The sequence below is a fragment of the Triturus cristatus genome, chromosome 5_2 (assembly GCF_964204655.1).
Source record: "Triturus cristatus chromosome 5_2, aTriCri1.1, whole genome shotgun sequence".
Classification (NCBI taxonomy): Eukaryota; Metazoa; Chordata; class Amphibia; order Caudata; family Salamandridae; genus Triturus; species Triturus cristatus.
Genome location: NC_140588.1, coordinates 417343578 through 417367983, shown reverse-complemented (window position 1 = coordinate 417367983; position 24406 = coordinate 417343578).

Genomic DNA, 24406 nt, shown 5'->3' with positions numbered 1-24406 from the left:
AGGGATTTTTGCGGAATAGGATGGTGGCGGGCTGCAATTTTAGGAAGGAATCGGATCCCCATCCATCCTTGTTGATACGCCGCTACGTCGCAACATCAGTGAGTCATACCGAAGCTTGGAGCGGATGCGTTCCAGGGCCTACGGTGTGCATAGAGGGACAGAAGAAGCAACTTCGGTATACATGCTGATTGGAATGGCAGTGAAAGGTCACAGTGGGACCAATTATCTGGTGAGCAGAGCGGCACAAGCAGGTGAACTCCGCTCCGTGGTGGTTGGCGGAGTTTTTGCTGAATCCGCACTCCAAGCGGAGGACGGAGTAGGAAAAACTCTACAAACTCAGTTCACCACCCACCAGTACTAAATATGATGAGAATATGCATCTTAGGAAAAGAAGAAATACATTTTTTAAGTCAGCACATTCTACAGAGATGACATGTTCAAGCAAGTCATGTGTGAATCATTTATCAAATCATATTGCATAGTTCAGAATTTTCTAAAGTCATTTATTTATTACAGAAGAAAATTAAAGATAGAAAACGGAAGAGGCGTAATCTGGCCTAGTAGTGTAATTACAATAGAAATGAGTGCTTGCTACAAAAATCATGCTACACGTTAACTTTGCACGTTTAAGAAAAGCCACATTTTCCTATGTTTCATTCTCTTAAGCATGTTTGTGTTAACGTCTAGTGTAAATTATGACATAAACTTAAGCAAAATGTTTCTACTCTATCAACCACCCTATCTAATGGTAATATTAACCATCACACAAGTTCATTTCCCATGTGAGTTTGTTTTAGAGTGCACACTTATCATCAGTTGAGCCTTATTTCTTTCTTTTCTCACCTCTAAAATTTCAGGGACTTCATGTAATCATCATTCATGATTACCCTCAACCCTAAATCCTTTTCATATAACTTTCTTTGCATCCTTTCCTGTCCTTTGAGTAAAATACAGCTCACAAACAAAACATAAATAAATATTAGACAAAACCCTATCATTATTATTGGCATTAGAGTTCTAAATACCCTTTCCTGCCATTGAAAACCAATTCCAAAAGTTTTCAAAAACACTTGGGGCCTGATTTAGAGTTCAGCGGTCCATACCCGCCATGAAAAGGGTGGCAGTGAGGCAACTAAGGGGGCCCGAGTAGAGCCCCCTGTTGCCTCAGGGCCCAGATTTGCACCCCCAGTTCCTGCATGGTTTGGCATGTATGCCAAACCATACAGGGAGGTGCAGGCAGCGCTATGAGAGCGGCTGTCTGCATGGTAAGGTCTTCTAGGAGCATACAAAACCTCCGCTCTCAGGCCGCTGCAGGACTGCCTGCCAGACCAAGAATAAACTCCTAATCTGGTGGGCAGTTGCACCACAGGTTTGGTAGTCCTATATCAGATAGCATATTGCACCGTCCTCTGTAGGACCACCAAACTCGTAATCATGCCCTTGGTGTTTCCAATTCATGTATTTCAGGTTCTATACCTCAAATGTTCATTGCATAGCATTCTATTTCCTTACTTCCGTCAGGTATGTATGAACAGTAGCGAGTTAATTTGGGAGACTTCGCCTTTCCCTGCTAGTAAAATGTCTAGTGCAAGTCGGTTTTGAAGTACCATAGACCATATAGAAATGTACTCGGTGTTAATTATAAGCAAATCTCCGGATGTGTTCTTTGCCATCTTGTCAACAATAGTAGCCAACTTTCTGATCTTTTTGTCATTTAAAATCATACTTATAAGTGGAATGATTGCTCAACTATGTCTCCTATTAAGCCTGTTTCAGTTTCTTCATTTTGTTTCTGTCTATGTGATGGTGTCATTGTTGATACCTGCTTCGTTTGGGTGTCCTTTTGCAATCGCAAATGTTGCTTTTGTGTTGGCGCACATCACCACCGGCACCCGGACTGCTCCACCAGGGGGGACTTCAGCCCCCAGACTGCCTTGTTGCTTGTCGCGCCTGGGGGCGCCGTCACCAACCTGCGCGCCCGGAGGCACATAAAGTCATTTGCGGCTCCCGCTTCGTGGGACCCGCGCACATCACCACCAGAACCCGGACTGCTCCACCAGGGGGGACTTCAGCCCCCAGACTGCCTTGCTGCTTGTCGCGCCTGGAGGCGCCGCCACCATCCTGCGTGCCCTGGAGGCGCATAAAGTCATTTGCAGCTCGCGCTTCGCGGGACCCACGCACATCACCACCGGCACCCAGACTGCTCCACCAGGGGGGACTTCAGCCCCCAGACTGCCTTGCTGCTTGTCGTGACTGGAGATGCCGTCACCATCCTGCGTGCACGGAGGTGCATAAAGTCATTTGCGGCTCCCGCTTTGCGGGACGCGCGCGGGCGTGCCTGGGTGAAGCCCGTGCCAACGGTGGGCCCATCCTTGCCCGTCCGTGTCCGGAAGAGGCCGGGCAGGGACACCCCTCTGTCATCTGCCCCTCAGGCTTGGACTACACTGGTGAAACCCCTCCTGTTCTAGAGGTACTGTGTGTCTTTTCCTATTTTCTCCTTTCTTTGGTTCCTGTGTGAAGGTCTGAGCCGGATCTTGCCCCCACAAACTATCGCTATCCCTACGGACTGCTTACTAACGTACGGAACTTTGAGCGTATGGTTTCATGTACCAAACACAGGACAGCCTGTGGAGATAGTCTTTGTCCTAGTCCTGGTGCCTGTTTCTTTTTTTTTTTACATTTGAACTATGGGAAAAAGAAAGTCTATGGAAGTCAGTGGGGGCGGGGGCGAAGAGGGCAATAGTGGTAGAGTCCGCAAGGGAAGAAAAGCTAGAAAGGTATCTAAGCAAGCTGGTAGCAACTGTGTAATGGATAGGATTGACACGCTCATTCAGGAGTGTGAGGACATACTAGCAGTTGAAACAAACGCGCGATCAGCCAGAAAAAAGTCCCCATCCAGATCTACACAAACTAATAGTGGAAGCCCAAATCGACATGTTGCTATCCCGGGGATGTTCCCCAAAACACATAAAACACATAAAAAAGGGCCCATACCCAAAAGTGGTGAGTTAGAACAGAACCAAGGGAAGACGGGCAATCCTTCTCCCTGTAAATCCCTCCCTAGTCCTTCTATTACAGCAGAAGATAACAATCTCCAACATATAGTTCCTCTAATAATATGCACAAATAGGTATACGGTATCATCCAATGCCACAGAGGAAGTGACGCCCCAGGTACCCGAGGCACCCCTAGTAAGTACCATAGGGACGGTAGCGACTCACACTGCAGACTCTCAGGAGGTAACCGAACTGGTGCAAATGCTAAGGGCTGAAATAGGGGCCATGAAAGCGATGATTGAGGATCTATCCACAATGGTTAGACTTTTATCGAAAAAGAATTCTTCTTGCCCAGAATGCACTAATATTCGGTCTGCTAACCCTTTACCACCTAGCCAAACATCTGACGCAGAGAGAGTAAATGTTATTCCTCAAAACGGTGGTAAGCACATAGGTAACCCTCTGTTTTCTGAGGTGGGGAAGCCCAAAAAGTTGGCACCATTACTACCTACCCCCAAGTGGGTTCATAACACTAACACAATTGCCACTGCCTACCACACTGTAAACTTGAACACCACAGAAAATCCAAAAAACCATCTTCTGGGTGGCAGAGGGACTTACCCTCTCTAGCCTCAAAATCTGCAGAGCAGCACTCACACGGGGTGGGGTGGGGGGACAGAATGCAGACAAAGCACACAACACACATAGAATCTACATGGTAAATGTGCCCAAGCTTGATACCAGCAAAGGTATAGAACACGCGGATTCACTAACAAATAAAGCCATTCACTGGATTAGGCACGTTAGGGGTTGCCACTCGGTGATTAGGGAGGATATAATCAGGGCGCGCAGACTTTCTTTTCATCATCATCATCATCAGATATCTTTATTTCGGTCGTTAAGACCATAAAAGAAGCAACATAGTACAATAAAAACATAGCAGTATGAAAACATTACACAGTTGTGATAAAAATATTAACTCAGACCGTCGTCATTGCTTGGTATGGTTTTAAGAAGACGTGAGCGTGTAAACCACATAGACGTTAGAAACTTGGCAACAGCAAAGGCAATTGGGGGCGAGATGTCAGATTTAAGTATTCTAAAAGCTGGGAGATGTTGTTTGAAACCCATGTTTCTAAGTAATGGGCAGAGCCAATACTTCCTTGCTCTGCTCTGCTGTACACCGGACAGAAGAATAAGACATGTAGGTCTGTCTCTTGTGTCTGCTTGCAAAGGGGGCAAAGGGCCGTGTGTGCTGAGTGAGACCACAGGGCAGTATATGCCCTCAGAGGGAGAGTATTATAGCGCCATTGCATGTAAAGCTTTCTTGTGAGAGTGGGACCCATATCATTATAAGTTGACTCTAAGTGGTAAAAATCTTTAAAAACCAAGAAATGGGCAATACAGGAGCCCTCCCTCGCTGTCCTGATAGCACCTTGTAGGTGGTGTTCACGAAATACCTTCGTGATAAGTTTGCGGGAATTCCTGGTGCATGTAACCTCTGGATCATGCCACAAGTCGGGTCTACCCAGTTTCTCGCAAGTAAGCTTTATGTAACTTAACCATGGTATTTGTATGTTGTTACGGAGGCGCAAAATCTCTTGCAGCTCTGCTCTGTATTTGGAGAGTTCTGGGGACGACCATATTTTACACCATAGGATTAGGGGTTTTAAGCCCAGCTCCTCTGAAAGCGGTCTTAAGCCCAGGTCTAATCTGAGTGGCAGAAGAGGAGTACTGGCCGGTAAAGCTGTCAACTGCCTGAGAAAAGTGTTCTCTGTTACCTGGAGCTTCTGCACAGGCGTATGTCCCCAGATTTCTGCACCATAAGTAATGGCCCCCCGGGCCTGGACCTTATAAATTTGTATACGTGGGCCTAGGGGTCTGTATGTAAGGCCCTTTGTCATCCTGGCAATGCCACCCACGGACTGGGTCAGTTTCGCTCTTAGTTTGTGTGGCTCCCAGGTCATGCGTTCATTAATAACTATACCCAGATATTCAAAGGTAAAAACCCTCTCCAGCCTAGAGGATCCAATACTGGGCGACGATCGTGTGGTCGGGGGTGGGTTGAAGATCATAAATTTGGTTTTGACAGCATTGATCTCCAACCCACGCTCCTCGCAGAAACCTACAAAGCCATTCAAGACCCGTTGAAGTCCCATGGGGGATTTTGGAGAGCAGCAGGGTATCATCCGCAAACATGATTGCGGGAACCCTGCTGCCGTCCAACTTAGGAGCATCAATATCTTTCAGGGTGCAAAGATGATCTACGACCCCGTTAACGAATAGACAAAAGAGAGTCGGGGCAAGGACACAACCCTGCCTGACCCCCCTGTCGACCGGGAAAGCATCAGACAGTGTTCCATCCCTTCCACATCTTACTCTTGCATAATTCCCCTGGTGCAACCTTCTCAAGATTGAGAGAATATCCCCGGGGGCCCCCATCTTTGTTAGCACCGACCATAACTTATCTCTGGGTACCAAATCGAAGGCGGCGCGAAGGTCTACAAAGACTGTATAAAGCCTGCCGCCCTCAATCAGCACCGTCTTCCAATATAAAAGGTTTAAACAGAAGATTTGGTCGGTGGTGGAGATACCCCGCTGGAAACCCGCTCATAATCGCCATTTCTTCGATCCAGTCCTGGAGGCGATTTAAAATGAGCCTACCAAAAATCTTCTGCGGTACGTCTATTAGGCTAATGGGTCTGTAATTGGCTGGGAGCAGAGGGGAACCCTTTTTAAAAATTGGTACAATCTCCGCCCCCAGCCAAGTACCCGGAATAGCCATACCAGCTAAGATAGCGTTATAGAGGGTCGCAAGATTAGGTTTCCAAACGTCTGGCTCCTGCTTGAACAAGTCACCCAGCTGCCCATCCAAGCCAGGTGCCTTACCTGTGGCAAGGCCAGTCAGAACGGCTCGTACCTCCTTAAAAGTGAATGGTTCACCAGTCTCAAGGGGGCAGTGGGAATGGTTAGAATTTTCCCCTACATCCTCAAGGAGTTTATAGAGTGACTGGAAATGGTCCTGCCATACCTTGGCTGAGATATTAGGTTCTGAGGCAGGTGTCAATTCCTCCGTACCCGTGTTGACACATCGCCAAAATTTGCGCGAGTCTGCACGGGCCAGGAAATTAGTGAGATTAATCCATTTATCATATTCCCATTCTCTTTTAGCATTTGAGGTCATGGACTTGTAGACACTTCGTCTGGCCCTGATGTCCACGGCACACCTACCTTCTTTGATTGCACCCAGAAGGTCGGCTTTCACCTTTCGGCAAGCGCCGTTGTACCACGATGGCCCAAAAGATTTTCTATTAGTCCTGGCTATTGGTTTCGTTAGGCATTCAGAAACCATTGTTAGGAAGTCGACATGCAACTGTCCTAAATCAGAATAGGTAACCTCACTAATACCTTTCTCTGCTATCACCTGTAGTTTCTCCAATAGAGGCAGTGCTTGAGCATATAAATTGTGAATTTTTTCCGGATGGGAAGATATATGCTCCCACTTTATTCTGCGTCTATTGGACTCAAGTACCCGGCATTCTTCAGATTCGCCCCTACAAATTCCCCTAACTTGGGAACCGGGGTGACTATAATTTAGTTCAAGGGCATTATGGTCGCTATCACTCCTGATTGTAACCCAAAAATCTGTTACAAAGGACCATGAACACACAGGAACCAGAACATAGTCCAGTCTGGATTCGCTGCCCATTCTATTAAAAGTGCATCTTGCCATACCATCAGATTTAGACCTGCCATTGCAGGCGCGAAGGCCGTATTTCAACGAGAGGGAGTTGATTTGCAGAGCCAGGGGGGACCATGTCTTGGGAGCCGGAGCCTGAGTAGGAGGAATATGCCAAAAGAGATCCTCCTCCGTGGCCAGGCCCTCCATAAAGCCAGGAAGGGGCTCGTAATGGCAATTAAAGTCCCCTCCTACGAGATAGGCAGTACCCTCTGGTATGTCATTTAAAACCAGAGCGAGCTCCATAATGGTAGATGACTCCTGGGAAATGTTGGTTGGGCGTGAGTAGAAATTAATTAACAACAGACTAGCGGCGTTTGGCCACTCCAACAGCACAGCAAGGATGTCTGGAGAATTAGTGGGTAACATATCCGCCCTGCAACCTAAGTCAGTGGCCACCCATGTTGTGAGGCCACCTGAAGGGCGCCCCCTACCCCCCCACGTTGCAAGCTTAGAGAAGGTTGCAAAGCCATTATGAACAGTATTTTCTCTAGCCCAGGTCTCTTGTAAGAGACAGATGTCCTTCTGCTCGATAAAAGAACACCAGGCTGGGTTATCAAGTTTGTTAGAGAGGCCCGTAATGTTCCAGGATAGAATTTTGAGTGGTGAGGAAATTGCTGCCGTGCAAGGTATGCTGGGGGGTGAAACCACTACCGACTCCGACCCCCGGGGAGAGGTTAGGCCGTAATCAATTCCCTGCTTGACCCTCGCGGGTGGGGTGTTCCTGGGTGGGGAAGCCACCTCTGAGTTGCCTACTTCAGTGACTTTAGTATACGGAAAATGTTCCTCCTCCTTAGGGGGTGCTGGTTGTCTATTCATAGTTGTGTTCAAAGCGCCACCACCCACAGACGAAAACGGTCAATCCACCTTGTCTAGAGTAGAGAAACGATTGTGGGTGGGTACTTGATCATGTCTGGGGCACCCAGTCAGCCAGTGATCCCTATCCGCCTGTGGAGCCCTTGACCTCTTTCTCCAGGGTACTAAATCCCACCCATCCTCAGCTTGTGTAGTTGTTGTTGTGGGAGGGTAGAAAAAAGAGAGTGGGAGCGATTGAATAAGAGTGCCCGTAGTTGGAAATGGCCAACTACATATGTGAGAAACTGTTCGGGGATCCCTGAAATTAATCAATACACAGTCTCCCGGGGTAGTTTTTTTTTTGTATTACCCAGCCACGGGAGTCTCCTAACCATGAGGACCTCACTGTTAATGCCCTCTGGTAAGGGCCTATTTTTCGAGAGCCAGTGGATGACTTTGTTTTTCAAAGCCACCACTGGTTCACTGGTAGATGGTTTTAGTTCAGGGATACCCGTTAAGATAACTGTATACGGGGCTGACTCAGGCGGTAAGTTGACTGGTCTGTATCTGGTATTAAGTTCCTGCGCCTGTGGAGGGGAGGGAAGCAGTGTATCACGGGGAATGGGGATGGTATTCTGTGGAAGGATCGTGGGTCCAGGTTTTAAAGAAGAGGGAATCGATCTGGGCAAATGAAAATGAGGGAGCTGGTGTAGACCAGGAATGTCCCTAGAGAGTGGTATATCTGTGGACTTTATAGGTGTTTTAGTAGGTTTGGAATTTACCCCTAGCTGAACCATATCATGATGAAGATTATTTATAGATGATTCCAATTTAGCTAGGCGATCTATTAATGGGGTGAGTAACTCACTCAAGAGAAATTTTATGTCTGCAAGTGAGGGGCCCTCCACCCGTGCAGCAATTTTTGGACTCACTGGTCTTTTGGTTAGGGGTGCTGCCGCTCCCTTTCGACCCACTAATGGAGAGTTTGTTTTCCCCCTGGAGGCAGGCATCAGAGTCTTTGGCCTGCGCCCTCCTGCAGTTTGGGCCCTTCCCTTCCTCTTAGGTATTGCTCCCTCGCGATTCCCTTGAGTAGAATCTACACAGGGAATATCATTAATTTTCATAGTTGTCTCAGGGGCTATATCCAGACTGCTAGATGTGGGAGCAGTAGAGAGCCTTGGAGGCGGGAGGGATAGTGTAACAAAATCAAGTGGAGTGGAAATATCGCAGTCTGTAATAGATGAAATCGTAGTGCTCGGATTCAATGATGTCGAAGACACCGGCAGTCCAGACGGTCCCCCCTTGGCATTATCAGCCAATTCTGGCAGTTGCGGGGGGGAGGTAGCATGTTTAAGAGGGCCTAAAGACGATCTTCTAATCCAGTCTATTTCTAGGGAAATACGCTTCTCTAAAGTGGTTATGTCGTCAATCAACAGGGATCCAGCCTTTGCGAAATATAAGTCCAATGTACCTGTGGGCTTGGCAGCAGCCTGGGTTGTTTTGCTCCGAGTTTCTCTCACAGTCGCCATTGATGCAGTCACAGTTAAAGCGAAAGAGGGTAGGCCCCTGTCCCTGCCTCGCCTGTCCTCGAACGGCCTCAAACGGCCCGCTCTTTGCCCGGTCTTCGCACCGGGCGTGTTCCGCTGGCGCGTAGGGGCGGGGCTCTTATGCTGTGCAAATATTCAGAAAGGGGGAGGAGCCGGGAAGAGTTCACAGGTGTGCTCAATCCAAAGAACACGAGCACCCTGGTCCTCGCAGTCCCGGGCTAGCGATGTTAAGTGGCAGCCTCCCCGGGTACGTAGTCCATAGAGCTCAGCAGTCCCAACAATCCCTGGCGAAGGGAATCAGCAGCTTCACAATGTCCAGCAGCCTTGTGTGACGAGCGGCGCCCGCGGATCGGGGGCCGCGAGCGGTAAAGAACTAGATGGGGAGGGGCCGGGAAGAGTTCACAGGTGTGCTCAATCCAAAGAACACGAGCACCCTGGTCCTCGCAGTCCCGGGCTAGCGATGTTAAGTGGCAGCCTCCCCGGGTACGTAGTCCATAGAGCTCAGCAGTCCCAACAATCCCTGGCGAAGGGAATCAGCAGCTTCACAGTGTCCAGCAGCCTTGTGTGACGAGCGGCTCCCGCGGAGCGGGGGCCGCGAGCGGTAAAGAACTAGATGGGGGAGGGGCCGGGAAGAGTTCACAGGTGTGCTCAATCCAAAGAACACGAGCACCCTGGTCCTCGCAGTCCCGGGCTAGCGATGTTAAGTGGCAGCCTCCCCGGGTACGTAGTCCATAGAGCTCAGCAGTCCCAACAATCCCTGGCGAAGGGAATCAGCAGCTTCACAGTGTCCAGCAGCCTTGTGTGACGAGCGGCACCCGCGGAGCGGGGGCCGCGAGCGGTAAAGAACTAGATGGGGGAGGGGCCGGGAAGAGCTCACAGGTGTGCTCAATCCAAAGAACACGAGCACCCTGGTCCTCGCAGTCCCGGGCTAGCGATGTTAAGTGGCAGCCTCCCCGGGTACGTAGTCCATAGAGCTCAGCAGTCCCAACAATCCCTGGCGAAGGGAATCAGCAGCTTCACAGTGTCCAGCAGCCTTGTGTGACGAGCGGCGCCCGTGGAGCGGGGGCCGCGAGCGGTAAAGAACTAGATGGGGGAGGGGCCGGGAAGAGTTCACAGGTGTGCTCAATCCAAAGAACACGAGCACCCTGGTCCTCGCAGTCCCGGGCTAGCGATGTTAAGTGGCAGCCTCCCCGGGTACGTAGTCCATAGAGCTCAGCAGTCCCAACAATCCCTGGCGAAGGGAATCAGCAGCTTCACAGTGTCCAGCAGCCTTGTGTGGCGAGCGGCACCCTTTCTTTTCCCACCCAACAGTCAGACTACATTGAACTCACCCTCAGTAGGAAGGATTCAGTCGACAATCTCTTTGCCCTCGAGTTTCGTACCTGCTCCCCCGATTCATCATCCATTCAGTTTAGACAGGCTCCGCCATGTAGTCAGCCTAGGGACTCCATTGGACAGTCGCCAACAATGCGGATGGGTTGATCCACATTGGAGAGCATTGACTGACTTGGAGGCTCGTTCACAACAAGTGAAGGTGATACAGGAGATACACCAAACAAAAGGGGTAGTCCGCCTACCACTTACCTCCTTAGCATTGATGATGATGCGCCCGCTGGGCTCCCAGGAAGAACTAACATATCTCCACTTTCAATGGAGAGTCACAGGGAAACTAACTGTACGTATCCTGTGGACATAGCGGGCCCATAGCCATCTTGTAATAATTCCAAATGGGGAACACTTTTATTGTGGAACATAGCAGGGTTGGGTTCAAAATTATCTTCCCCGGAGTGGCATGCCTTTATTGAAGGTCATGACATTTGCCTTTTTCAAGAAACATGGCTCGTGGCTCCACAATTTTGCGTAGGATATTTAAACTATCACGTTCTATCTGTGAGAGGAAAAAATGGTCGCCCCACAGGGGGATTGACAATCTGGGTGCGACAAGAACTAAACATCATTATAGAGGAGCTCCCGACTAAGAATAATGACATCCAGGCATTACATTTGAAACTTGACCCACTGGAGTACGTAGACATCTACAATGTATATGCAAGAGGAACTAGAGGGAGGAAGTCAGAAGTTATAGCGGCTCTCGACGACCTCCTTGATAAATACTCAGCAGATACTAATGGTATCATCGCGGGTGATTTTAATACCACTTTTGAGCCCCTCGATAACGAGGAAAGTAACCTCTTAGAGGTAGAAGATGCGCAGTGGGCCATACTGAAGCTGGAGCTCGCACCTATAAAAAAATGGACTGATGTGGCTATACAGATTAATTCCATCTGTTTAGGGAAGGGCTTTCGGGCGGCAAATGGCAGGACTCCACTAGATAGACTAGGGGCAAATACCTTTAGTAACGGATCAACGGCCAGTCGCATAGACTATATACTAATTTGTCCTAAATTATGGCATACCCTTGGTGACATGGTAGATAAGGATCGGTTGGAGAGTGACCACAACACCTTGTGTGCAACCTTGGGTTTATAGCGACAGCAGATATCTTCACAGAATAGGTGCGACTTGTATTCTTGTGACGTACTTCCCACCAATGACATGAGGCGCCTAAAGTGGACAAGATTAGCAGAAAAGCCCAAATCTATAGCTAACATTACCAAGGAAATAGATAATGCCTGGATAGAGCTAGAGTTGATAGAGCTAGAGTCTATCACAGCTACGAATGAAGCACTAGAGTTTATCACCCAGATCCACAACGAATTCTTCACTCATTTGCGCACACATTTTTTTAAGCGTTACAAGCCTAATAATACAACAAAGAAGAAAGCCAGCTTCTGGTTCAACAAGGAATGTAGACAGGCCAGAGAATCACTTGGGGATGCAATTCAAAAGGGGGAGCTCGCCACAGTGCGAGTAGTCAGACAGGTTTATAAGAGCATTCAGAAAAGGCTATACAATCCTGGGACGAGAAAAGACGGCAGGACCTCAAGGAGGCGTGCTCCCGGAGCGATAGTAAAACTTTCTGGAACATAGTGAAGTGGGACAGAGGAGGTCAGCCGGAACACCCACACAACCATGTAGCACAGGAAGATTGGGTCAAATTTTTTAAACCACAGTATGCCCGTAGCCACAGTGAGGCAAACTTGGAGGATCCCATCCATGTGCTATACCTACCAAGAAGAGGCATTTAATAGTACTAATGTCAATGCAGCACTGGGAACTGTAGTAGGAGGGAGGGTGCCTGGCCCAGAAGGCGTTCCTGCAGACATGTTCCTATATGATAAAATAAGATGGAGCAGGTACATCCTGTTGCTGGCCAACTCTGTTGCGAAAGGAGAACCTATACCAGATTTGTGGAAAGGGGCAGAAATAATCCCCATTTATAAAATAAGAAGAGAGAAAAAACACAGCCTGGTAACTAAAGGCCCATTAGCCTGATAGACTCCCTACAAAAGATAATGGGGAGGTGAATCCTTAACAAGATCCAGGAGTGGATTGATGAGAATAGCATTTTATCCCCCCTGCAGGCAGGCTTTCGGGCATACACCAGCATTATTGACCAGGTGTTTCGCTTCACTCTGTTGTATTGGAAGACGGTGGACCTTGGCAAAGGCAGCTTGTATGCTGCCTTTGTCGACTTAAAGTCAGCGTTTGATCTTGTCCCCCATTCTAAACTATGGGGAATCTTGCGTGAAATGGGGATTCCTCCCAAATTACTCACACTAGTTAGGAAATTGCATGAAGAAAACTATGCTAACATTTGTTGGGGATCTCAGGGCATGATTACCAGCTCCTTCCCAGTAGAGAGAGGTGTACGACAGGGCCGTGTGTTGGCACCCACCTTATTCTCCTTATTTATCAATGGTATAGTAAATTAAATGGAAGTGGGGACTACTGATTTTAATGTTCGCGGATGACACATTGATCATTTCAAAGACCCCGAGTGGTCTTCAGCGGGCCCTGAAAATATTTGAAGAATTCTGTACCACTCTTGGTCTGGAAGTCAATGTGTTGAAAACGAAATTCATGTCTTTTAACCCTCACTGAGCTTTTAAAAGTAAAATATCAATGAACAACCGCCCATTGGAGCAAGTAAAAGCATTTGCTTATCTGGGGGTCAATATTCAAAGTGACCTAAAATGGAAGCAGCAAATTGACCTGGCAACACTCAAGCATCGACAATTGGCGGGAGTGTTAAACCGGGAGTACAATACCTCACTGACTAAACCAATTAGCCCAGTGCTCCAGGTATACAACATGAAGGTGGTCAATTCTGCACTTTATGGAGCTGAGCTTTAGGGGTATGAAAACTTGTCTAACCTTACCATTGCAGAAAATAGGTTTTTGCGCAACATCACAAACCTCCCCCAAAGCACTTCAATGTGTCCCCTACTTTATGATCTAGGAAGAAAGCCTCTGGCTGGGGTCGCTAAACAACGCCCTTTGCAATACTGGCGTAGACTTTGGACCACACCCGAATTGAACCATTATGCTGCGGGCTTCATGGACATAATAAGGGCTGACACATTTCACAAAATAAGATGGTTAAGAGAAATTAGAGATGTCCTAATAAGCATATGTATGAAGACACTATGGGAAGAACCAGACACAGCTTGCTTTCCCTCAAAAATGATTCTGAAAGAATAATATTGGGAGATGATCACGAACAAAACACTAAGAAATAGTGAGTCATCAACACTCACAGGAAACATTTTGGCAGGCAAGCTGATCCTGAGCCTAGAACCATACTGGGACATAATAACTAAACCACATGACAGAAAACTATATTTTCAGTATAGGGTGGGCTCATTGCCCACTAGGGCTTTTACAGCCAGATGGTCTAAATCATGTGATAACATGTGTCCTCTATGCCAGACCCAAGAGGAGTCGGTGGCACATATGCTGTTTGTCTGCCCAGCTTATGCTGCTCCTCGTTGGGCATGGCTTGTGACAATTTTTAAATCACTTGGCACCAGAAGGAGAGAAGAAGCGGGAAGAATTTTACGTACTAACACCTCTATTCAAATCATCACAGCTGTAGCAAAATGTCTAGGTTGGAAATGGGCCATAAGGTCACACTCCCTATCCATCTGACATATGCTATTTTGTACCTGTACTAGGAGACCCATAGCCATACTTTGGCTAAAATGAACTTAGTCTAGTAATGCTGGTCCTATTCACGAGGACAAAAGCTTAGCACCCTGCAGTAGAGAATTTTAATGGTGCTTGTTTTTAGTGATAGTTATTAACGCTTTTTAACATTATTTTATGGATTTTTTAAATGCCTTGATGATTTAACTGCATTTTCTAAACAAGCCCATCAATCATGTTTTGCACCTTTGCACGATGTTAATGAAATAGTAACATGTTTTGTATCTCGCTTTTATGACTAATTGTGGAATAAAACTTGTTTGACTGACTGGCTTTCTAATCTTAATTTAGGGTAAACCATTTCCTTTCTGAATTTGTTTTCCTAAAACATCACTATTTTTATCACTAGTTTGTGTTATGTTAGTGTACCTTTCCTCTAAAGCCATTATGTATATTTGCTCCATTGTTCGCATTAGGCATGTTAGATTATTCTTGTAAACTTTAAGACTATCTATAGGTCTGTGTGGAAAGACATAATAACAGGCTGTATCCATTCCTTTTGCTTGGGGGTGTAAATTCATGTTTTCTCCCAAAGGAACCCTAGAAAGCATTAGATCATAGTTAGAACAGAAATATTCTAAATGTCCTCATCTATAAACTAATGAAAGTAAGATGCTGCATGAAATTGCATAAGATAAAGACATGTGGTAATATGTTACTTCTTTTCAAACAGACATTGTTAAGTGTCCGCAGACATAACAGTCCTTTGCGTCCATGGCAGTAGTGTATTCTTGTATTAGCCTAGAGTAAACATTAGTGAAAAAATCATATTTCCTATAGCTCACAAAAGAACATTTAAATAGATCTTCTTCGCTAAGGTATGTATGTGATTTAGTAAAGTTCTTTGCTTTGGGTTCTGTCGCTGGTGTTAAGTAAAAGCTTGTTAGTACTATAGAAATCATTATTAATGTTATTACACAAATTGAACACATGATATATTTAAATGCAACACATTTCTCCTTGATTCAGTTCCATTGCTTCTTGAATTCAGCAGTTCTTTTTTTTCATGTTACTTTTGACAATGTTAGTCTTCAGAAGTTCAGTTACTAATTAGACAGTTTTTAACACTATTCCATGTTCTTCTAAAATGTTATCCCTACTCTTCTATTGCTCACTTGGGCCTAGGTTGATCGTCTGCAAAATAAAAGACTAAAATAACAACGGTCTAATATTTCAACTTGTTTTATCAATGACTTATTTTAGCTTTTTTTTCTTATCTTCTTTCTTTCTAATCTTTTCCTCTCACGTTTTTGGGTTGCTCTCAAGGGGGTTCTAGTACTCTAGGGTTCACTTTGGACAAGTCTTCCAACGTGACATTCAATGCTGTGTTTACGTAGTATGACCAATCAGGTGCTGAATATCTCCGACAAGATTACCTCGCTCTTTTGGATCTTCTCAGAGTTTGTTGATTTGGTTCTATACCACTTTCATTACTGGACTCAGTTTCTTCAGGAATAGTCTCTGGTAGTTATGTTATTAACAGGCTTCTTCTCGGGTTTCTGTGTTCATAGCAATGTCCGCATTCAGTTTGTCGACTTACTTTTCTTGATCCAGTACTCGTTCCTTCATCTGGAACCTCTATTTCTATGGGCACAATTTCAGCGGCACTTCCGTTCTGAGAATTTGTCTCTGCTTCTTTTTCATTAGAGACTTCGATTCCACTCTGTGTAACTTCAGGCACTTGAATTTCTCATTCAGCTTTTTGACCTTCACCCCTCTCTTTCTCTTGCTGTTGTACTGACAACAGTGCTGCTGGTCTGAGTGGTCGCTTGGGTGGTGCAGTCACCAATGTTCTTCATTCAGGATCATAGACAACAATTGCTTCCTCTGGATTTCTTACTTTCTTGGTGTGTGAGGCATGAATGCAGTTTAGAATTTCAGCACACTTATCAGCAGTATTTGTCTTCAAAATTACCTGGAAGGGGGCTTTCCATCTGGGCTATAGACAAGTTTACCAAATGTGCTTCTCGATCATGACCCAATCGCAGGGAATGTGGTTGTGGCACTGTTCTCGGTTGTGGATCAAGTGTTGCCATGGAAACCTGATGAGAAATAGAACGGACTACATCAGTCAATCCTTTGCAGTAATCCAAAATAATTTCATCAGTGATATTCAAGAGAGTATTTGCGGGAACAGCTGGTAATCTCATAGCCCTGCCCATGAGAATTTCATGCAGTGACAACCCCTTCTTTCTGTCTGGAGTACTTCAAATGCTCATTAACACCAAGAGTAATTCATCTGGCCATTTCAGAGAAGTTGAAGCACAAACTTGTGCCAATCGAAACTTGGTAGTCCCATTTACATGTTCGACTATTCCAGAAGCTTCAGATCTGTAACTGCAGTGCAATCTTTGCTCAGTCTGTAATTCTATGCAGATCATTTTCAGAACCTTATTATTAAAATGAGTTCCTCTATCTGACTCAAGAGAAATCGGCATTCCGTAACTGGGTAGCAACTCACGAAGTAACAGTTTTGCTACAGTGAGGCTATCATTTATCCAGGCTGGGTAAGCTTCCAACCATCTCGAAAAAATGCACACAATGACCAGGATGTACCTCAGCCCGTTTTAATCCAGCATCTTGATAAAATCCATTTGCATCCTGTTGAAGGGACCACCTGATCTCCCTATGTGTGTCAGTGTAACATGTGTTCTCTTTCCTGCATTCATTTGTTGACATAGTACACAACTGTGGCAAATATCTTCAGCCAGAATATCATAGCTGGTACTATCAAGGATAGTACCAGCTTTACCTAAAGAGTTTCACCATGGCATCCCTACCTAAATGTGTTTATCCATGATAATACTGTGCCATAGGAAACAACAAGCTGTCTGGCAACGCTGGTCTCCCATCAGCAAACATCCAAATCTCATTTGCAATTTTCTCACTACCCGCTTTTATCCAACTGCTCTGTTCTGCCTCTGAAACATTTTCCTGCACTCTCTTTAATTCATCCCAAATATCAGTGACTTTCATCAACACTGTGAATTAACTCTCTTCCTTGGACTCACATGTGAAATTTCCATTAAATGTGCAGGCAACAAAGCACAATACTGTGCTACTGAATCCACATATCTGTTTCCCATGGCAACAAGATCATTACCACTTTCATGAGCTGCACATTTAACCACTGCAATTTTCCTGGGCAAATGCAAAGCCTCCTACAGTTTCTTGATGTGGATACCAATCTGGAACAGTGTACCTGAAGAAGTCAAAAAGCCTCATTGTGACACAATTGCCTGAAGTTGTGGACAACACCAGACCCCTACTGGCTATCTGTAAAAATGGTGACTCTCATTTGTGCAGTTAAACTGCATGCCCTTTTAAGGGCAATCAATTTGGCAACTTGTGCTGAGGTAACTCTTTGAAGTCAGGAAGCTCCTATAACATCATTTATTGTGCGCATTGCATATGCTGCTCTTAGTGTGATATCAATACCTCTTAAACATGAGCGGTCTATAAAAAGTACATGGGCTGGCTCATTTAGGGGTTCATCCTTAATATCTGGTCTTGGTTTGGTATATAAATCCATGACATCTAGGCAATCATGTTCAACTTCATCACAATCAGCATCATTTACAGGCAACAAAGATGAAGGGTTAAGCACATGACACCTTTTGAGAAATGCATTGTCACAGGACAAAATAGTCTGCTGGTATCTTGTCAAAGCACGGTGGGAGCCACACAGTGCAGGGTTTTACAGGGGGCTCCCTTAGGTACCCCTCAGCCCCCAACTGGAGAGAGCCTGAAGAAGTTGTTGTATTACTTTTTGGTGGTAGGAAACGCCATCTACGATATGGCGCCGGACTAGGGAATAAGAAAGTATCTGACTACACTTTCGGAATGACTTAGGTGACAATATCCACATTTGGATTAAATGTTTGTGGCTATCATACCACGCACGACATACGCCCGTTTCTATAGTAATATCAACTGATGAGTCTAATATGATGGGAGTACAACTAATTACAAATTTTGGATTTGACTAATTGCATCACACACCGGTATAGATGGATAAGCGGGATACAACCTGTTAGTGGAATATAATGGTCCGAAGTCGCAATACTAACAAAGGCCTAAACATTTCTTTGGGACAAGGTTATCAAGCCAAACCCGCAGTCTGTCTGCTCACATTGCCCTGAAGAAGTCCTGTTTTTAGGACAAAACGCGCTGGCTGTTTACGTTTTAAGGAATTAAATAAAGGAAAAGAAAGACTTGACCAGTGTACAACGACTGTGTGAATCCTTAGTGAATTACTATTCAGGGAACTTTCTTAAAGATTGCTGTAAAGTGGTGCATCTCCAAGATTGTTTTCAATTTTGATTGCCTCTGGTAACAGGGGAGTGTTCTTGGACAGTAAGCACTGTTGGAGATTGTGCACACAAGAAATCAAATTCGCTTCTGTTTAAATTTGTATTGGTGACTGTATTGGATTGGTGCCTGACTGGTTGCTTAGACTGTCCCCTTTTTTTGCATTGAGTTGTTGTATTACTGATTGAACCCCAAGGGGAGATTTATTTGACTTCATAGTCTAGTTAGGTCATCTTAAGCCAATGAAGAAGGATCAACCAATGGTCTGCTGCTTCTTCCTTCATTCCCACAGCAGACGTATGAAGTTGGCAAGGTACTAGATACAAGTGTCATAATAACAACGAAAAACCTCTTCTTGAAGGGTCAATTATAATTAGGGGAATGTCTCCACCATCACAAACAATGTCCCACAGAGATTAATTTATAGTTCATAATTTTATTTATCAAAACATATTTTTTTATATTAAGTTTTATCTTTTTAAACATAAATGTTAGAATGCATTTCAGTATATTTATACTTTTACAAAATAGAGTACATAGTCAGAGCCATTATAAAAGGCGAGCCCAAGGGAGAAACAAACAGACAACATAACAAAAGTATATCTCTATTGTACATACTGACAATCCAAACAGTCATACCACACCTACATTCATACTACACAACATAGTTTAGCATGTAAAAACATATTCTAATACATTTCATAAATATATACACATAAAAATGAAAGAAAGACTAAAGCGCCGACGCGCGTTTCGGAATGGAATCAGAGACCTACGATTCCTTCTTCAGGGTGCAACAATCCTTTAGTGCTTCAAGGAGGGGTCAGTATACATCCAGTCTCTTCCAAATAGTTTTTCTCACATGGAGTACAAGCAAGGGCTCTAGGTCACAGTAAATAGGGACTTTGAAAAAACACTTTTATCAATATATGCCAGAAGCGGAAGTCCATATATGGGAACAATTATAATGGAGCAGTAAATACGGTTTCCATAACTGCAATGACCTATATACACAAAAGAATTCTATACACAAAGTTGCCAAATTACTCGTCCAGGTGGTCCTTTAATAGGTGTGTAATGATTAGAATTGAAGTAGAGAATAAAAAAGTAAACAAAAACCCAGTAGGTGGACTACGAAATGCTGTATGTTTGAGACCCGCTCCATTAGATTAATCGAGTACGTCTGGGTTAAAAGGGGTACTTAGTTATAAGCTGGTGGATCGGGCGAAAAGGCAGAATCTTCGTAACCGGTATCAAATAATGCGCCAATACATACAAGTGTCAACTTAGGACCTCATTACGATGTCGGGCAGTCGGAATGTCCTAGACCGTGTCGGAACGCTTCCAACCTACTCGGTTGGTTTACAATCCGCCCGACCGATTGTGATGTTCGCTGTCAAATTGTAAACCGCGCGGTCCTTCCGAATTGGTTTTGACTGGCTCTCGGAGAAGTCGTGTCGGTCGAAACCGCATTGGGCAGCTCTAAAGACAGCGTTTCCATCCAACCGATTACAATGTCTATTTCCAACAGCCTTTCCGAGTTGGCCTGTCAGACACGAAAAGGCTGTCGGAAAGTGACTTTGGGGGCTCTAGCAGGGCCCCCTTCATCCTGCGGCCTATAGTTGGGGCCGAGGTGGCACCTAAGGAACCCCCCCTGTAAAACCCATCTCTGTGGTGCCACAGGGTGCAGGGTTGTCCACACACACCCCATTTCCCCGTAGGAGCCTGTGTTGTGGGTCGGAACATGGGCTCCTATAAGGAACAATGGGACTCTAACCGAACAGTGTTCGGCAGCATTGTAATCGGTCGGGCGGAACTGCCGACCACAAGTTGGTCGGTTCCCGAATCCGAGACTGTGTCGGGTAGAAACTTTACGCCCGACATCGTAATGATGTGCGTTAGCTTCACTCTGAGTTCCCACTAGAACCCTGCAGTCTAAACTATTAGGTATTCAGTATTCCTCTGCGTGACAATGAACTATTCTAAAGGCAGACACATTTTAGTTGTAACCTACGTGATTAAGTCATGAGATTTATGTCTTCATGTAAGCATTATTGTTTTAATACTCTATTCAGCATTGTATATATGTGGCAGCTAAAAAACTAACTATATATGATGAGAACATGTAGCAAGTGTGAATCATTTATCAAATCATATTGCATAGTTCAGCATTTCCTAAAAGCATTTATTTATTAAAGAAGAAAATTAACTGAAAGATGGAAAATGGAAGAGGACTAGTCTGGCCTAGTAGTGTAATTACAATAGAAATTAGTGTTTGCTGCGAAAATCATGCTAAACGTTAATTTTGCACATTTAGGAAAAGGCACATTTTCCTACATTTCATTTTATTAAGCATATTTGTGTTAATGTTTAATGTAAATTATTGCATTTATTTAAGCTACTTTTTTCTACTCCATTACAAATAATCAAACTTATAGAAAGGTGCAAATTTACCTTTGTGAATCAGGTCTACTAACTTAGAAATAGCAATAGTTCAAGAATTTGAAAGGTGCAACTACTGCCTGAATGTTCCCAGATAGAAGGGAAAGGTGTAGTGCCTGTATGAGTCATTCAAATGGAGAACTAACCAGAGACATCAGTTAGGCATACCAGAACCTTGCATTCGCACCTCTGTTTTCCTGCTTTCAACCACCGTGACTCACCAATCCATGAAAAGATGGCAATCCTATCCATGTCTACTATTTATGATGCCGCTTTCCTCTATGATCTCATAATGGGTTTAAAGTTCAGGTGATTTTGCTTCTTGTGATGTCTTTGTTGGTCACAGAGAAAGTGGTGTTGTTTTTGTTTACTCTTCCATTTTTGTGAAATGACACAAGAGAATTGGCAGACGTCTCCAGAGAGGAACACTCCTGCATACCTTTCTCTCTGTTCTAGACAAGGAGCAGCTACAATTTATAGCAATAAATCAAGTAAACGCCTATGTTTATAATGAAATAACAAAGGGTTCATTTATGCTTTGGTGGTATGTGCTATCCTCCATAAATTGGCAGATGCAGAGCCAACCTTACCCTCTTTCTCAGCACTACTTTTCGAGGTCGGCAGACTGTGCCAACACAGACCTCATGGTCAGACTCTAGAAGACAAAACCACTGGTGAGAATGGCATCAGATGGCTTTGATAGTAATTGCAGGATTTCCACTATCTTCCTTGACAGCTTCTTTCCTGTCTGCAAGTGCAGGTTTGGACTGGAAAAATGAAATAGCGTTCACCATGGGCGGAGGGACACCTTCGGGCACGTCAAGGACATAGTTTATTTTTGGTGCAGCAGAAGGGCTGTGCGACCGTAATATTTTCACCACACGTAACCAATTTAATAACCCTTCTTTATAAAACTAAATTTGGCCCATACCTATAACTGGTCCTCCGATTAACCTTTTTGAGAGTTGACAGGGATTTGGCAAAAGTTTAAGATGGAAAATACCCCCCCCCCCCCCCCCCCCCCCCCCTTATGAGGACCAACAACAAAGGGAATATTTTACAAACCAAACAATATGTACACGCCAATGTATAAATTCTCATTAATAATAATTATCAATAATGATAGACTCAGTTTTATCTATTACTTTGCTTTATCTACTTCTTTTCAAAGCATATGAAATGGTCAAACAAAGACATAGCATCGAATCTCAGAACAAACACACAAGGAATTCAAATACAGTAATTCACAATAACATCTCATTTAAGGAGCATGAGTGAGTGGATAGGAAAAGAGAGACAAAAGAGCATTGTTACAAAATCAATGCAAATACACAATATCATATGAACCTAAGAAAACTTTAGCACAGCGTGATAATAGTTTTAAAAGCTAACCCTCTGACCGGAAGGGAAAGCTTGAGCAATCCTCACAAAGGTATGAGGAGCAAAGTTAAAGAGTCCATTTCAGAGAGCATCAGCCAAAGGAACTCAAGGAGACAGCTCACACAAAGATGTTCTCCTCTCTCCATGTCCCAAACGTCTCACCCAGCCTAACCTCACTCTCCTCTCCTCATCCGCATGGTTTCTAACACTAATAGTTATACCCTAAATGTTAAAGTCTGTCCCTAACCTAGTAACAAAATCCAGGAAATTATCAGTTCTCATTGGTTCAGAGGCATAGGGTGTTAGGTCACACCACTTCAGTCGCTCTTTTACTCTCAAAAGTTATTTGTTTAGACTCATGCAGTCATCATCGTCCTTCAGCAAAAGAAATCAAAATGTTCCCCTTCCTAGACCCGCGCACATTTGAAAACATTTTGTTACATTTTACTAGTACAGTTATCCACAAAACTAAACATTTCCTCAGACTGTAGGAAGTTCCGCTGATACTCCAAACACGTAGCCATCGACAAGAAAAAAACACAATAATTACTGTAAAGGAATTTATTTATTTTTTCTGCATTCTCCGTTTAAAAAGCAAATTAACCCTACAATGACTTTGAGGTCTTCTCTGTAAAGTGTGCAGTTTTCGCTAGGAGATTATTTGTTCACAATAAAAGTTCCATATCATTGTCCATTTCAATCATTCATTAATCTAATATAAACACAAACATAATTAACTATTATTTTATGTAATTAATATTGCTCATGTTACCGAGTTTTCATCACATTTGTTTATGAAGATAACACTTTCGTGCAGAAATCATTTGTGGCCCACATAAACCATTTGTCATTTTCCTGCACCTTTCTAATTTTTTTTCCAAAACACAGGATGTTAATATTTTTCTCGGTTAATTTCACAATATTTGTTAATAATTTTCACACAATAGAAGGTTTAATCAGAGCAGATTTTATTTACGAAAAACCCTGCTCCATTATTTTTATTTTTCAATAGTTGACCGAACGCTGGGGATGTGCCATGTCTCCATCAGGACATGGCAAGCCGGATGGCAATAAATGCCTCTCCCCCTAGGCAAGTGAGAGCAGCGAAAGTGAAAAATACCCATCACTAGAGCATGAACTTTACAACAAGTTTTCTACTGTGCATTTCTGAAATGATGTTTGTTATTCCACTAAAAAATATATTAATGATGAATACGATCCAGTGCTGCCTCCTGAACCACCCTTGGGGATTTAGAATGAGGTCACTTGACATAATACACTGGACATGTACAGATTCGGCAGTGTTAATATGGTGTTGAAAATGCACCCAAATTAAACAAAAAAATTGGATATAACCTACGACAATAAACCGAAGTTTGGGTAACAGGAGATCTCAAAAAGGGAAAGCACATCATTTCAAGAGAGCGGTACAATTTCATAAACTATTTGGGAGAGAAATATACTACATTTCCTGAAACAAAACACCCTTCTCATCTAATTTTTCTTCATCAGCATGATTCCCCAGTGACCTAAAGACCCTCTTTTAAACATATACAGTCATCAAAAGGAATGCCAACTGTTTAAAGGATGCTTGTGTGTTTAATCGTCTGCGGGTTAAAGAACAGCTGTGACACTTCATCTGCGGTATCATTTCAGTCACTTCCCACTAACATTCGCGTTAGCTTTATTGTCAAGAGGCCTCTTTCCTTATGTTTGCCCTGCCACAAATATTATGAAAGAGAAGAGCTTTAGGAGGATTTCCAGTCATGGGGAGAGGCGGGGAAGAGAAAGCCTATTTCACATTACGAATTCTCAAGAGATATAAATTCGCAACACTATCAAGGTATTTTAATAACCGCAGGTCTGTCTTGCAGTCATTATTTATAAACGTGTATGTGGGTATGTGTGTATTCGAGAGTGTCTGTAAATATATGAGTGTGTGTGATATATATATATGTATGTGTGTGTGTACAATTCTACTTTAAATGTGCAGACGATGATATGCTATTCTTTGCATTTGTTAAGTGTGTTTGGGGAGGGAATATGACTTACGTGCAAAACCTGATGTAGTTCCTCCCCTCCCTCAA